We start from the raw sequence: 11,482 nt of genomic DNA, 5'->3' as shown, positions 1-11,482 counted from the left end.
GCTGTAGGCCTATTTGTTTCACGAACTGTGGTGCTTGTATGTTTGTAACTTGCATTAATAAAAAATAAAATAAAATAAAAAAATAACAGTGATGAATTGTTCTCTTTTATAATGTAATCTAATTTTATAATATAATATAATCTCTCTCTGACATGGGTTAGTATGCCATTTTTATTAAAACAATAGCCTATATAAAAACACGTCTGTATTAAAGAAAAAAAATTGATTGGTAAAAACATATTTGGAATGTAATTAAATAAAGAGTACTTTGGGTGTCTTGTTCATTATATTTATTTTCGTAAAAGCAACAGAACTTAAATCACATCCAGTTTATTAGCAACACGTGCACGAGCGTGAATCCCGCGATATCAGACTTTGATCTCACAGGTGTCTGATCCACTGCGAGAACCAAGACCTGTACAGCTTGATTGCGCTTTTTTCACTCCTCCCCTCACTGCAGCCGCCTACTCTGTGCGGCTGATTGTAACCAATCGTCTAATTGCCGCGTACTGGTGGTGAGGAGGGTGCTGCAAACAGAGGTCGTGAATTCGGACACTTTCTGGTTTCCGCCGTAGTAACCACACACATGGTGTTTGCATACTTTACAACAGCCGAAGTGAATTGCAATATTTGTAAAATACACAGATGTTTCAGAGACATTTTCATTCAATACTTTATGTACTGCTTCAAACAGCGTCTGTTTGAACGAGAATAAAGTTAAAGGACAACTCCGGCGCAAAATGAACTTTTGGTCTAATTACACATTGTTACCTAGTCAACCGTTATCTGAGATTTGTTTTCATGATTGCCGAATGAAAATAGTTTTATCTCTAAAAACAGTTTAGCCTATTAACGCTAGTATAAAGCTAGTATGTAGGGCATAGAGTAATGACAAATAAAATCGTTTGTTATTACCACTAACAAGGCTCAAAATAGCCCCACACAAACATGGTAGCATTATAAGGGTCCCTACATTCAAACCGAAGCATTGAGAACTTTTTCAGTGTCCAAACAGTTTAATAAGAAGATATTTTATACACACAGTCAACTTCGCGAATACAGGAAGAAGCCATCTTTGAAAAATAGTCTCTACCAGTCGATCTACGAACACCGATGTGTTCGCGGGGGTTGGTGCCATCTCTCCTGGTGTTGGGCATCCGAAGTCTTCATAATAGGGTGGATCAAACCTGTAGCTAACCATACTCTCTAGTTACCTCAGGATGGGCATCCTAAAATAAAACAGAGGAGCAAATAGAAAATAAGTAGTGTAGCTACTGTTCAGAATATCTATGCAAGAATAATCATGTGCATTTGATCTAAGGTTATGAGATGTATTATATGAATACTAGGCTAAAGAGATGTGTTTTTAATTTAAACTGGGAGAGCGAGTCGGAGCCCTGAACATTATCAGGAAGGCTATTTCGGAGTTTTTGAGCCAAATATGAAAATGAACTTTCAGAAGCTCAGAGTTTTGAGACCTTATAGAGCATGATGGATTGTAGGGTGATAGAAGACCTAATAGGTCAGTAGCAATACTTTGTAATTGATATGGAACTTAGGTAACCAGTGTGAGATAATACAATTGGTGTAATTTGATCATATTTTCTTGACCTATACGAACTTTAGCAGCTGCATTTTGGACTACTTATATTTTGTTTATTGAAGATGCAGGACAAGTAATCTAGTCTAGAGGTCATGAATGTATGAACTAACTTTTCTGCATCAGAGACAGATGGCATGTTCCGGAGCATAGCAATGATCAAATACTGTGTCTCATATTGGATCTCATAAGATCTATTATCTTCTTAAATATTATAAAATCTTATTTCTCAAATCCCACATCTCAGTCTCAGATGTCATAGCTTCTTAATTTAATTTATTCTAAAATGTATATCCCACATATTATATCAAAACTTATATCTCAGATTTTACATGTCATATCTCAAATCTCATCTTAAATCTCATATCTTAAATCTCAAATATTATCTAAAAGCTCATTCATTATCTGGAGTCATAGATGATGAAACTAACCATTAAAGAGCCCCTATCATAGCATTTGAAATGTTCCTATTTTTGTTTTGGGAGTTCCCAAAACAGTTTAACGTGCATGCAAGGATAACACTTTATTTGTCTTATAATATACATTTATTTTTACCCTATTTGCTCAACGACTCCCAAATGATTCGTTTGATGATTAATTTTCCCAAACACCTCCTTTGAGTGCACGAATCTGCGGCGATTGGTCAAATGGCCCAGTCAGTTGTTATTGGTAAACCGTAAGCAGAGATTGTCGGCAACGGAACGCCCATAACCACGATTATAGCTTGTCAAGTGTTGAAAATTGTATATAGTGTTTCAACAAATGTGTCAGAAAAAGTGCACTTTCCACACGGTCCCTTACTCGCGTCTCTGTCAAGAGCAAGCTTTCCCGGCGAAACTCACATTGTGGCGGCTTTTGAGGGACAGTGCTTATTATATAGAGCGAAGTCATATTTGGCTAAGTCGTTTAGGAGGTAATTGACATTTTTCAAAGAATGTCTGGTGAATATCAAAAACAAAACTAACTTTACCCCGCTTAGAAGCTGCACGGAGTGTACACAACACACACAACACAATATAACTATATTGTGCATGCTACAGAAAACATAACAGCAAACATTATTAATATTACTTACAGATTGTGATTCGGAGGAGGACGAACCTGATCCATATACACTGGATACTGAGCCCTCCTTCGTGAACAACCGGCTTGCAAATCCACATTTGAATTCATTTATGTTTTTGATTGATTCGCCATTAAAATGATGAGAACACAAGGTTCGGGCTATACTGTTGTGGTATCGTTGCAAATATGAACTCTAACCACTGATTCTTCACATGCTCGTCCCTGGGCAATGAAAACAAGTGGCTGAACTGTGTTTGCAATGTAGAACACAGCGTCTTCTCGACATGATGCGATTCAGCTGAAGTTTTTGAATGTGTTCTAGACGTCACTTCAAGTTTACACTCCCGTCTGTGCACGCAGTTGTTGGGAGCAGCCAATGAGCTAATGTTTTGTATCTACGTCACGAAGTAACAGCTAATGACTCGTTTCAAAAACAATTCATTTCATAGACTCAGAGTCGACTCTCACTTTTGAAAGACAATAACTTTATATACGGTGCACTTTCAGATATAAATCTTTGCAGGATGTTTTCATTCCCTTAGAGCTATATTCCACACTACATGAACAGTCATTTTCAAAAATCAATGATAGGTGCTCTTTAATTTAACTTGCAAACATCAGCTTTCATCAACTCATCAAAGCTTCAGGTTGGAATGTTCTTTGCCTTCACGTTGTGCATTAAATTATGCCTTACATGTTGTATACCTATGTCAAATCTTTTTTTTTTTTTTTTTTTAAATCTACTATCTGAAAGTCTAATGTCTTCTATCTCAAATATCTGACATCTCAAATTGTACACTGTAAAAACTGTTACTTGGGTCTAACTCAATAAATTTAAAGACAACAGACGTTCATCAAGGCCAGCTCTGTTTTGTCCCAAGTTGAGGAAACAGTCGTCAGTGAAACGTTTGGATCATACACAACTTTGGGAAGTTGTGTTGGCATATTTCCAGAGAAAATAAATTTCAAAGGCTCGATGAAGGAACTAAAAAAATAAGTTTGTGTTCATCTGACTCCGCACACTGATCAACTGCTGTGCTTAGCTTGTTTCCAAGCCATGATATCTTATTAATGTTGAAAAACCTCAGAAAGTGGAAATTTCATGTCAGGGAACCTTTAAGGAGACTCATTATAAATGGAGAGACGTTACTAACTACAAATTATTAACAAGCCTATTTATCCAGTGTACAGTCATCTTAATGTCACATTGCTTTGGATATCTAGCTTTTTAAGTGAGTGAGATGATCCTCAACCATCAAATTTTGTATCACAGATTGTCAAGTTAATTTAGAATTCTGAACCCTATGTAAAATATAATGTAGGCCTACATTTTTTTAATCTTTGCAATTTTTTTTTTATGTAAAATACATCCATTACATTGCAACAAGTCCTGCTATAGATAACAAAACTACACCTTTTTCAGTAAGCAGAGCATTGCATTTAAAAAGAAGTGCTGGCCTTAGTTTTTACACCATATGACCTTGATGTTTGATTCCTCTGCTATGGCTGAGACTCCAGGAATGAGATGTTTGAATAGTTTTGTTCTTTATCCCATGTGCTTGTGTGAACACACACACGAACACACACACACACACACACACACACACACACACACACACACACACACACACACACACACACACACACATACTGTAGATGAGACACTCAGAGAGCAGTGCCTGAGCTTATGAGCTTGAGTCCAAGCAAAACTGCACCATCTTATCCTGAGATTGCTGTGCTCAAAAAAATTCCAGGACCAGAAATACATCAATGCAGTATTTTGTTGAGCCCCAACAGTGTGCTGACATTACAGGGGCTCTTGTTTTGCCAAAGAAAGTCACTAATTATATATATCACTGATACATATAGCAGGCCCAAACTTTTGGAAAATACAATTAATATGAGCCACCAGTCATTTAAGAATAAATATAACACAAAGTGAAAAAATGACGTTTTGAGGTGATAGAAACCATTACCATGATACATACACAATGTAAACAGAACTGCTTCTGATGAACAGAATTAACCATCGAATGAGGCTGGGCTGGAAATAACGTCTCAGGTTACGACTGTAACCTATGTTCCCTGAGAACAGGGAACGAGACAATACGTCGAATGATGCAATGGGGAACGCCTCAGGCGTGACAGGTGTCTGAAATCAAATATCAACTAACAGTAATCAGGTTGACCGGCGACAGCCCGTGCATCATCAGCTTGAAATGATGAGAGCGTCAATCTGGCTGTATAAGAAGGGCGCCTTGAAACCGTGACAACATCCTATCGTCTGAAGGGACTGTTGCAGGCAGACCCCGAGGCATGGCAACGAGACGTATTGTCTCGTTCCCTGTTCTCAGGGAACATAGGTTACAGTCGTAACCTGAGACGTTCCCTTTTGAAGGGAACTCAACAATACGTCGAATGACGCAATGGGGAACGAAATACCCACTCTGCCATGCTGAGGGGAGTGCATGCCGAAAAGGCAGTGACAACTGTCAGAACCAGTAAATTCCAAGGAACACTGAAACCACTCACCCTATGTCACATCGGGCTGTCAGTGACAGCACTCCCTACCGGTCATAGCCCAAGCTAATGAACCAAGAAAAACCAGAACGTAATAACGTGGGTAAATCTGGGCCAGCTCAAAGGCTTTAGGACCACAACTTCAAAAATAGAAGGGGTCCCTTCCAGGGAGTGTGGCTAGGGGGCCAAAGGGACCCCCAGCCAGTCACTATTCAGGAGAACACTCCTCCTGAAATGCCCCCAGGCTGGCCTGGTGATCTGTAGACACACAGTCTGGCCATAGCCTGTCCATCCAAGACAGAGCCTCTGGAAATTGCCTAGGAAAGGCATCCAAAAACTGAAGGCCCGCGAAGCTGGCAGAAACCATCGAGTTTCGGATCACAGAGACGGGATCCTCCGGAGAGTGTGACTCAACCTCAAAACAACGGGAATCGTACACTCAATCCACGAGTTTCCACCCAGTGCTTGCTTTTGAGCACTGAGGAAGTAAGAGAGGGATCAAAAACCAGGAAGGTCAAAGAGACCTAAGACCTGATGACCCCCTGTGTGGGGAGCTCCGAAACATGAGGGCTCATGTCAGGAAGGCCGTACATTGTGCGGCCTGAAACCCAACGACCACAGCATGTGGAAGCTCATCCCTCAGGAAAGCCAGAGGCTAGAAACCTGACAGACCCACAATGTGGGGCTACCTTCGAAAAAGGTCTAATGAGACGTAAAACCACCAGTTGTGGGAGATAGCTTGAACAAGTGAAGTGCCTGTCGTAATGTATTGCGACAAAAACACATCTAGAGTGGGACCCAAAGTGAAGAACCGGAGTCTGAACCACATAAGAAGGGACTGAAGCATATTGCGCGTGACCCTCACCATAAGAAATGGATTTTAAACAGTGCACAAGACATCTCGTTGGGTGACTTACCACAATAATAGGTGATGTATGGGTTTGTGTACTTCACTCTGAATTCAGGAAGGCCAGTTGAGGCCTGTAACCTGGCGACCACAGTGTGTGGGAGCTCGTAACCTGGCGCCCACAGTATGTGGGAGCTCATAACCAGGAAGGCCTAGTGAGGCCTGTAACCTGGTGACCACAGTGTGTGGGAGCTCGTGACCAGGAAGGTCTGGTAAGGCCTGTAACCTGGCGACCACATCAGGTGGGAGCTCGTACTCAGGAAGGTCAGTGAGGCCCAGCTGTGGTGTACCTGAAAAACCACACCAAGTGGGAGCTACTTCCAAAAGTTAGCTCTTAAGAACTCTTAAAGTGGGACCCAAGGAAAGACCAGGGTCTGAACCACATAAGAAGGAACCGAAGCATACCGCGCATGACCCTCACCATAAGAAATGGATTTTAAACAGTGCACAAGACATCTCGTCGGGTGACTTACCACAATAATAGGTGAAGTATGGGTTTGTGTACTTCACTCTGAATTCAGGAAGGCCTGGTGAGGCCTCTAACCTGGCGACCACAGTATGTGGAAGCTCATAACCATAAAGGCCTAGTGAGGCCTAAAACCTGGCGACCACAATATGTGGGAGCTCATACCCAGGGGGGCCTGGTAAGGCCTATGACCTAGCGACCACATCGGGTGGGAGCTCATACTCAGGAAGGTCAGAAAGACCTAACCTGGTGACCACAACCTGTGGGAACTTATTTTAAGGAAGACCTGATAAGGCCTGTACATGAAAACACCACACCAAGTGGGAGCTACTTCCAGAAGTTAGCTCTTAAGAACTCTTAAAGTGGGACCCGAGGAAAGACCTGGGTCTGAGCCACATAAGAAAGGACCGAAGCATACCACGCGTGACCCTCACCATAAGAGATGGATTTTTAAAAAGTGCACAAGACATATTGTCGTGTGACTTACCACATTAATAAGTGAAGTATGGGTTTGTGTACTTCACTCTGAATTCAAGAAGGTCTGGTGAGGCCTGTAACCCAGCAACCACAATATGTGGGAGCTCATAACCAAGAAGGCCTGTTGAGGCCTGTAACCTGGCGACCACAGTGTGTGTGAGCTCATGACCAGGAAGGCCTGGTAAGGCCTGTAAACTGGTGACCACATCGGGTGAGAGCTCGTTCTCAGGAAGGTCAGTGAGACCCAGCCTGGTGACTACAACCTGTGGGAGCTTACTCCACCAAGTGGAAACTACTTCTTCCAGAAGTTAGCCAGAGAAGGGCGTCCCTGTAGCCTACTTAAGTGACAGGACGCCTCTTAAAGTGGGACCCAAGGGAAGACCGGGGTCTGAGCCACATAAGAAGGGACCGAAGCATACCGCGCGTGACCCTTATCATAAGAAATGGTTTTTAGAAAGCACACAAGACATCCCGTCATGTGACTTACCACAATAATAGGTGAAGTATGGGTTTGTGTACTTCTCTGAATTCAGAAAGGCCGAACTTGAGGCCTGTAACCTGGCGGCCACAACATGTGGGAACCCATAATCAGGAAGGCCTGACAAGGCCTAACACCCGATAGTCCCAATGCGTGGGGAGCTCACATTCAGGAAGGCCGCTGAGGCCTGCAGCCTGACATGTGAAGACTCCCAACTACACCTTAGCGACCACGATAAGTGGGGGTTTCACATTCAGGAAGGCCTGGTAAAGCCTGCAACCTGACATGTGACAACTCACAACCAGGAAGGCCAATGAAGCCTGAAGCCTGGTGACCACAGAGTGGGAGCAAAGTGCTCAGGAAAGGTGGTGAGGCTGTAGTCTGGCTACCGCAGCATGTGGGAGCCCACATCCAGGAAGGCTGGGTGAGGCCCGTAAACTGACTACCACAGTATGTGGGAACTCATAAACCAGGAAGGCCCATTTGAGGCCTGTAACCTAGCAACCACAATGTGTGGGAGCTCATAACCAGGAAGGCCTGGTGAGGCCTATAACCTGACTACCACAGTATATGGGAACTCTTAACCAGGAAGGCCCCTTTGAGGCCTGTAACCTAACGACCACAATGTGTGGGAGCTCATAACCAGGAAGGCCTGGTGAGGTCTGTAACCTGGCGGCCACAGTATGTGGGAGCTCATAACCAGGAAGGCCTGGTGAGGCCCGTAACCTGGCGACCACAATGTGTGGGAGCTCATAACCAGGAAGGCCTGGAGAGGCCTTTAACCTGGCGACCACAGTATGTGGGAGCTCATAACCAGGAAGGCCTGGTGAGGCCTGTGACCTGGCGACCACAATGTGTGGGAGCTCATAACCAGGAAGGCCTGGAGAGGCCTTTAACCTGGCGACCACAGTATGTGAGAGCTCGTATCCTGGTGACCAGAGTATGTGGGAGCTCATAACCAGGAAGGCCTGGTGAGGCCTGTAACCTGGCAACCACAATAAGTGGGAGCTCATAACCAGGAAGGCCTAGTGAGGCCTATAATCTGACTACCACAGTATGTGGGAACTCATAACCAGGAAGGCCCCTTTAAGGCCTGTAACCTGGCGAAAACAGTATGTGGGAGCTCATAACCAGGAAGGCCCCTTAGAGGCCTGTAACCTGGCGACCGCAGTATGTGGGAGCTAATAACCAGAAAGGCCTGGTGAGGCCTGTAACCTGGCGACCACAGTATGTGGGAGCTCATAACCAGGAAGGCCTGGTGAGGCCTGTAACCTGGTGACCACACTGTGTGGGAGCTCATAACCAGGAAGGCCTGGCGAGGCCTTCAACCTGATGACCACAGCATGTGAGAGCTCATAACCAGGAAGGCCTGGTGAGGCCTTCAACCTGGCGACCATAGTATGTGAGAGCTCATAACCAGGAAGGGCTAGTGAGGCCTGTAACCTGGCGACCACAATGTGTGGGAGCTCATAACCAGAAAGGCCTGATGAGGCCTGTAACCTGGCGACCACAGTATGTGGGAGCTCATAACCAGGAAGGCCTGGTGAGGCCTGTAACCTGGCGACCACACTGTGTGGGAGCTCATAACCAGGAAGGCCTGGTGAGGCCTTCAATCTGATGACCACAGTATGTGAGAGCTCATAACCAGGAAGGCCTGGTGAGGCCTGTAACCTGGCGAGCACAATGTGTGGGAGCTCATAACCAGGAAGGCCTGGTGAGGCCTGGTGAGGCCTGTAACCTGGCGACCACAGTATGTGGGAGCTCATAACCAGGAAGGCCTGGTGAGGCCTGTAACCTGGCGACCACACTGTGTGGGAGCTCATAACCAGGAAGGCCTGGTGAGGCCTTCAACCTGATGACCACAGTATGTGAGAGCTCATAACCAGGAAGGCCTGGTGAGGCCTGTAACCTGGCGAGCACAATGTGTGGGAGCTCATAACCAGGAAGGCCTGGTGAGGCCTAGTGAGGCCTGTAACCTGGCGACCACAGTATGTGGGAGCTCATAACCAGGAAGGCCTGGTGAGGCCTGTAACCTGGCGACCACAACATGTGGGAGCTCATTATTATTATTATTATTATTGTTTTCTTTATTTTAACCAGGAGAGTCACATTGAGATATTACTATCTCTTCTTCCAGAGAGACCTGGTCAAGACGGCAGCACAAGAAGTTTCATACACAAGAATCACAGAATAAAATACCACAATTTACACATCACAAACAACAAGGCCTGGTTATGAGCTCCCAGGCCTTCTCATAACCAGGAAGGCCTGGTGAGGCCTGTAACCTGGCAACCACAGCATGTGGGAGCTCATAACCAGGAAGGCCTGGTGAAGCCTGTAACCCAGCGACCACAGCATGTGGGAGCTCATAACCAGGAAGGCCTGGTGAGGCCTGTAACCTGGCGACCACAGTATGTGGGAGCTCCCACAGATGTCTCTCCGTGGCCACCATAGCACCGATGGAACAGCAGATTGCTTGGTGGCCCGGAGTTCCGCAGCAGATCAGTCTGGTAGGCCTGAGGACCACAAGGGTGTGCAGAACCGCACCTGCCTGACCTGCTGCTGTGTACGCTCTGTCATTCAAGCATGAAGATGTCTTGAACAGCTTGGATGACAGGGTCAGAGCTCTTAGTGAAGAGGACCAACCAGACGCGAGATAGTTAGCCAACGTCTCGTCCACTGGCGGCATCGACACATATCCATGCTCCACGGCTCCCTCCACAGCAGCGAAACTAGCCTGCTGATGCAGATAGAGACATGAGGAGAACAGGTTATACCATACCCTACCCTCTCGATCCCAGCGTGGAGATCGGAAAGGAATGGAAAGCTCATCCGGGCTGGTGGCTTATGGGTGGGGAGGAACCGGTCATCCAAAATATCCGTGAGCGGGTTCCTCCCAGACGTGCCTCCACGGCAACTGCAATCCATCTGTGGCACGCCCCATAATGTCAACCAGCTCAGCGTACACTGGGCAGGAGGGCTGAGATGGTCTGGTCTCAACCAAACTGACATCCTCAGCAGCCAACTCCTGCATAGCCCGAAGAGAACAGTTACAGACCATTTTTTTTAATTAATTAATTTATTTATTTTTCAGAAAGAGAAAGAAAAGAGCTTCAACATTGCTCTGTAACTCACCCTCGTCAGCTGGTAGATCATCCGCGAAGTTAACGCCCCTCTCCAGATAATCTGCCAGCTCCATCTGAAAGCTCCACAAGCTCAACCGCCACTGAGCCTCAGCCCGAGCGGGAACCGGAACCGCGGGGTTCAGATGCTGCGCCCACTTCCCTCGAGAAGTGGGACTGACGAGAGCAGAGAGTTCTGATAGGAAAACTCACAGTTCGAGCAGAAAACTCCCTCGAGAGCTTCCCGCGCGTGCTCTTCTCTCAGGCAGAACACGCACAGATCGCGTGAATCCTCTGGTGTCAAATATCTGGACACAGGTCGGCACACTCGCGAAAAGTGTTTCTCCGCGTCTCTGCACGCTTAATCGTTGATACTATCAAACAGACAAACAGTCCCTGAAGGCGAAAAGATGTTGTCACGGTTTCAAGGCGCCCTTCTTATACAGCCAGATTGACGCGCTCATCATTTCAAGCTGATGATGCACGGGCTGTTGCTGGTCAACCTGATTACTGTGAGTTGATATTTGATTTCAGACACCTGTCACGCCTGAGGCGTTCCCCATTGCGTCATTCGACGTATTGTTGAGTTCCCTTCGAAAGGGAACAGCATACCTGCTAGGGCTGTCTCATTTTTTGCGATATTCGAATATGCGTTACTATCCATTTTTTTTAAAAAAGGTTTTAAACTGCCATGCGTAGCTCATTTTTTACAGTCTATGATTAGATCGGGTTTTTTTATTATTATTTTTTAAATTTTATTTTATTGTTTGCCATCTCATCCAGTAACGGGTGCTCTAAATATATTGTAGTATAGGCCCATGACTAAATCAAGCAAAAATAGCCAATG

At 45.3% G+C, this 11,482-nt stretch overlaps 1 protein-coding gene across 3 annotated transcripts in view; it reads left to right on the top strand.

Moving 5' to 3' along the window:
* Positions 1-11,482, top strand: part of LOC120479909 (transmembrane protein 132C) — a 468,276-nt gene that overhangs the window by 216,986 nt on the left and 239,808 nt on the right. The gene's annotated exons all lie outside the window — the stretch shown is intronic.

The sequence above is a fragment of the Pimephales promelas genome, chromosome 14 (assembly GCF_988280905.1).
Source record: "Pimephales promelas chromosome 14, fPimPro1.hap1.1, whole genome shotgun sequence".
Classification (NCBI taxonomy): domain Eukaryota; kingdom Metazoa; phylum Chordata; class Actinopteri; order Cypriniformes; family Leuciscidae; genus Pimephales; species Pimephales promelas.
This window is presented reverse-complemented; position numbering and strand designations above follow the sequence as displayed.